The sequence below is a fragment of the Camelus dromedarius genome, chromosome 11, assembly GCF_036321535.1.
Source record: "Camelus dromedarius isolate mCamDro1 chromosome 11, mCamDro1.pat, whole genome shotgun sequence".
NCBI lineage: Eukaryota > Metazoa > Chordata > Mammalia > Artiodactyla > Camelidae > Camelus > Camelus dromedarius.
Window position 1 is genome coordinate 24,200,283 of NC_087446.1, and position 6,000 is coordinate 24,206,282.

General features: G+C 39.0%; 1 long non-coding RNA gene across 1 annotated transcript in view; it reads right to left on the reverse strand.

Annotated features, from left to right (window-relative positions):
* The window catches only part of LOC135322468 (uncharacterized), a 140,954-nt gene extending 135,947 nt beyond the window's left edge, over positions 1–5,007 (reverse strand). The window contains exon 1 of the long non-coding RNA XR_010383038.1: positions 4,897–5,007. This is a non-coding gene — a long non-coding RNA (uncharacterized LOC135322468). The remainder of the gene's footprint in view (positions 1–4,896) is intronic.
* Between the last annotated feature and the right edge of the window lie 993 nt (positions 5,008–6,000).

A 6,000-nucleotide genomic window follows, 5' to 3' on the forward strand; every position in this document is an offset into this window, starting at 1 on the left:
CGAGGACTGCACAAACACCAGATTTCAAGAGTTAGAAGACAGAGTTAGAAGAGCCTGCTGACTTAGAGAGAGAAGAGCTAAGTGGAGACCAAACAAAAAGAGGAATTGTCAAATTGACTGTATCTGACACCTGGAAAGCTACTGGTGATTTATGCAGAGAGTGTGATGTAATTTTATTGTGTGTGTGTGTGTGTGAGACAAGAGAGAAAGAGAGAGAAATCAAATGGTTAAATGAAGAACTGCTTTAGAATGGAAAAGATCTGGATTTGTAACTTGGGTCTGATACATATTAGCTGGATAACTTTGAGTTGACTCAGTGTCATCACTTTTTAAATAGAGACATTAATGCTTATTTCACAAAGTGGCTTTAGGGAATAAAGTCAACATCATGTGTACACTCCCTAGCCAATTATTAAGTACTTATTGATATTGTTTAAAAAATAGCTTACATCCTCCCTCCTTCTAATGACTTTATTATTAATAATAATATTACTCATGCTAATAATAATAATGCTAAATGCTATTGACAGACTGTCGCTACTAATCAGGTTTTCTGGATGGCTAATATGAAAATTAATTAACTTAATCTTTAAGAGGGTTTTGGGAGTGTGTCATGTAGCTTACAAAATTAAATAAAAAACGAAGGTGTGGAGGTCAAGCAGATGGTCCAGGAGATAAAGTACATTCAAGATGCCAAAAGGCTGTCACAGAAGCCATTTTCTCAGGACAACGCAGACTGGCCAGACCACTAGGCATTCCCTGCCACCTCCTGACTCCCGCTTCTGTGATGCTGCATTGTCCACTCTGCCACCAGGGCTATTCCAGAGCTGCTCAACCTCAGGACTTACTGACATTTTGAGCCAGACTTTGGTTTGTGGGGCCTTCTGGTAAATTGTGTTATACTTAGCAGCTTCTCTGGCTTCTGCCCATTAGATAGATGCCAGGGGCACTTCCTGACTCTTGACATCAAAAATTTCTCCAGACGCTATAGAATGGCCCCAGTTGAGAACCACTGTGCTCTGCAAATATTTCTGACTTACACCTTTGCTTCCCTCTTTCAAAATTCATATACGGGACAGGGGCATCCATTTAGTTATACCTGAGCCATACAACCAGCCTCTAATTATCAGGAGCTGAGAAGAAAAATAATACTGCTCCAATTTAATTTTCCTTGTTGGAGACAGTTGGTTCCCACTTACTTTGGATTCCCCTGTTATATATGAATTTTGTTAAAATGTTGCTCCACAAAAACAGCAAATATCCATGGAGACTCCTATGTGCCAAATATTATGCTAGACCATTTACAGTGATTTATAATCTTTACAACAACACTGTAAGGCAAATATGTTAGAATTATTTATATCTATTATATAGTCAATATGCACAAAATGGTGTTCTTAAGACTACATATTTGTCTAACACCACACAGATAAAAAAAACAAGTTTGTCAAATGAAGATACCCATTACCTTCTATCAGATAAAATTCAACTGCAGTTTATAATAATCCCACTCCGAGTTGCTGTCTCTTTTTTTGTTGTTTGTTTACTACTTAGTGCAAATTGTTTTTAATTATACTGAACTATAATTTCTTCATTGTGGGAATGCTTCCACATGATGTTTACAGTAGTGAGGAATTGCAGGATTGTTTTTGACTTATATCTCTCTTCAGTAAACAAAGAACATTGCCCATTTTTTCATTCTAAATTCTCCTTCTGTCACTCCAGTTTGTTTCAGAATCATGTAAACAAGAAAACAATTTCAGTTCTGAAGAATCCTTGAAGATGCTTTCCAGATGACATCTGGATAAAAACTGTTAGTTCTTGGTTTCCTCTTTACCTAAGAGTTCATTTTTACTTAATTATGTATAACCTTGCCAATTCAGGAATTCTCCTCCAAACTAGCAATCCAGCCCCAAATCAGTCAGATATTGAAAAAGTCCCAATATGGAAGCTTGCATGTTGAACAACCAGGGTATCCTGAGGACACTGCCCAACTGGCCCATGTAGTTTTGGCTATGATGACACTTAGTCTAGCAGTATTTTCTCCCAGAAACATTGTTAAATTGACTCTTCACTGACCACTTATTTTCTGCTACTCGGTAATCTCTGTAGGTGCCTTACTATCTAAGTCCATTTGGGCTACTCTAACAAAAACACCACAGACTGGGTGGCTTAAACAACCAGGATTTATTTCTCATATTTGTGGACGCTGGCAAGTCCAAGATCAAGGGGCTGGCAGGTTCACCGTCTGGGAAGAGCCAACTTTCTGGTCCCAGATGGCCTTCTCCTGCGTCCTCACATGGTGGAAGGGGGAAGGGAATTCTTTAGGGTCTCTTTTATCAGGGCACCGATACCATTCATGAGGGCTCGCCATCATGACCTAATCATTTCACACTTCCCAATACCATTATACTGGAGATTAGGACTTCAACATGCGAACATTCAGCATAAAATTTAGGTCTTTGTGTTTATTCTCCTCTGTACTTCATCCTTCCCACGCAAATGCATTTACTAGGTCATTTACAGATGTTTGGGTTCAACAAATATGAACTGCCCCAAACATGCAAAAACTGCTAAACATGGAATACAGTTTTGTTATTAATAACTGTTTCTGACTGCATTCCATTCTACTTGCCAGAACCAGAAATGTTATAGCATTCATCACTGATAACGATCATTTTTGGACTAAGCAGTCTGTCGTCCCCATTATGATGCAAATCCTTTCATTCTCTGGTGAATGTCATTTTTTTTTTAAGTTTTTTCTTTCAACGTGAAATATAGATAAGAATGGGAGAGGCTGGCAAAAGAAAGAAGTTTAATCTCTGGATTTCATTCTTTCCCACAGTATATCTGTATCAGCCAAGGTGCCAAAATCTAAGGGTACCATAACAATACTAATAGCCATCCTTAATTAACTGTATACCAGGTTACATGCACTGGCCAAAGTGGCTTATATGTCTTATTCACTTACTACTCAAAAAACACTAGGCAACAAATTTATTTTTACTCTTTTTAAAGCTGAGGAGTTTGAGTTATAATAAAACTGTACATGCAGCAGGTCTGAACCAGGGCTGTGTTCTAACTGTACTTTCTAGTTCAGGAACCTAGTTTACATTCTTGTTACAGAAGTGTTCCTGGTGTAGGAGACAATTAGCAAATGGTTAGTAGTGTTATTTGGACTAAAGGAACAAAAAGAGCTCAGGTAAGAAGAATATCACTAGGAATGGATTTATTTATTTGTGCATGTGAGATGTATATACATGTGTGAATATATATGTGTACATATGTGTATTAACAAACATGATATTACACTTGCTCTTCTAAGTCCTTTGCAAACATTAACTAAATTCGTTCTCACACCAACGATCTGAGGATGGTTCAATTATTATTATCATTTGAGAGGTGAGAAAAGTGAGATACAGAGAAGTCAATAACTTGCCTAAGTCCCATTGCTTGTAGGTGCAGAACTGGAATTCCAAGCCAGGTATGCTCGGCTGACTCCTGTACCCTTGCCCTTACCTGGCATCCTAGGCTGAGGTATGGAGCAAGTTTTATACATTCTCACGTCCTCATCTCTTTTTTATTAGGTTTAAATTCCACAGTGAATCATTATGACCAATCGCTTGCAAAGCAGATTTCCCTTCCCTTCTTGATCTTTTACATCAGCTAAAAACATGTTATTACATCTCCTCTCAAAAACAGAAACAAAAACAAAAACAAAAACAAAAACCCTCACATTACTCCCATTTCTCTTTGGAAATGCTGCCCCACTTTCCCACTGGTCTTCACGGAAGTCCAATAAAGCATTTTTCTGCACGCATTATCCCCAATTTATCTTCTTCCATTTCTTCTTGAGCCAATAACCAGCATCGCCATTGATCTTTGTATTGGTCAATCCAGGGATTAAGTCATCGTACTTTTTTGACTCATCAGTGATTTTTAATACTTAAAACACTTTATTTTTTCACTTTTTCTTTCAGGGCACCATTCTTACTTGGTTTTCTAATTGACTTTCAGGAAGCTCTATTTTAGTCTATTTTTCTGGTTCCTCCAACCTTTAAGCAGTGGAGCACCCCAGGACTCAGTTCTTATATCTCTTCTCCTTATATTTATAGTTTTCTATTTACGTTGACTCCCTATGTGGTCTCATTTAGTCTCATAGCCTACTAACATCTATATACAGATTATTCCCAAATTTTATTTCCAACCCATACCTCTCCCCCAAACTACAAACATACGCATTCAATTGCTTGCTCTGCATCTGCACTTGAATGTCTAACAGGCATTTCAAACTTAACGAGTTCAAAACCAAGTTCCTTGTCCTTTTTCCCCCTGTACCGTTCCCATTCCAACCCCCCACATTTCCCCTCCATCCCACCCCTCGTTCCGTGCTCCACCGTCAATTTGCTCTACCCATATGTTGTCTCATTCCAGTTGTCCTATTCTGTACCTTGTTGATGCACACAGCCCAGGATGTCTTGTTTGCCTCCAAATATAGCCATGAATTCACCACTCTCCGTGACCCTCCTGCTTCCACCCTGATCCAGCTGGATCGTGGAAGTTTCCTGACTGCTTTCATACTTCTGCTCTTACCACTGTAGTCTGTTTTCCACACAGGAATTGGAGTTGTCCTTTAAAAAAAGCAGTTAGATCCTCTGCTGAAATTCTTCCATTGGCATCCCAATTCATTAAGAGTAAAAGTCTAAGTTCCTATAAGGTTTACAGGCCCTGCTTGTCTTCTTTGACCTCTTCTCCTATGACCTTTCACCTGGTTCCCTCTCCTCCCCCTACACGGACTCCCTTGGCTGTTCCTTGAACATTTCAGACGTTCTCCCACAGCAGACACCTATACTTGTTTTCTCACATGAAACAAGTATATACGTGGGGCTCACTCACCTCCTTCAGGTCTGTGCTCAGTGGCTGTCTTCTCAGTGACACCTTGTCCAGCAGCCCAGAGACACATTCTGGTCCTCTCTTGCCTTCAGGCACTCACTGCAGCCTTTCCTGTTCTAGCTTTCTCCTTAAAGCCTATCAACAGTGAACACATGACATATTCTATACATATACCTTTTTTTTTTAATCATCACACAAAATATTAAAAAGACACCAAGGGTAAAATCTAATACAATGAATAATTATTATGCTTCAATCAAGAATATTTTTAAAGGACACCGGCCACCCTGTTGGTGCCTGGCAGTGAAGAATGCAATGGCCACCAGTACAGTTTCAGGCCACTGTCTTGATTCAGGGTAAGCTACCATCCTAGCATTGCTTTTGTATTATCAGTGCACATGTCAATACAATGAAAAAGACAAGGTGTCTTAATAGTGTTAAAAGATAGCTTTGACTTTATGGATTCTCTGAAAGTGTCTCTGGAACCCTTAGGGTTCTGAGAACTACATTTTGAGAACTGATATCCTAGGTGCTTTGGAAATTCAGAATAAGTGTCAGCCAATATAACTATAAAAAGCTTACCATGACAGTAAGTTGAAACAACCAACATATTGAGCAATCATATATTCAAGAAAAATGCAATTAAATAGTAAACATTTTCAGATGTCATGCCATTACCTCAAGACCAAACCTCAGAGCAAAGAGGAAAAGAATGTCACTATATGGAAACTTCTCACTCTATGGAAAATGTTAGTTTAGAGTTAGTTTAGAGTTTAGATAAAGTCCAGAAAATGTGGAAAGTTTACATGATTTATATTCCTTTAGTTGCTGACAGAGCCAAGATTGACTTCTTCCCAGTATGCTGTGCTATTTTGGAAAAAACACTAGCCTGTGCAGTTCTTGGATCTGAATGTCTAACTCCTTTCTTCTCAAATCCAGAGTCATGGAGACTTTCAGCTACTTTCTGGGCATCTCTGTCAGAGTACTTGTCACTCCATACGTTTTCTGAACACTCCACTATCCCACAAACCCCTGAGGGCAGACACTACATCCTTCCTCTCTATGATACACACGGGCAGCCTAGCATTTAATACAACGGCTGGCACA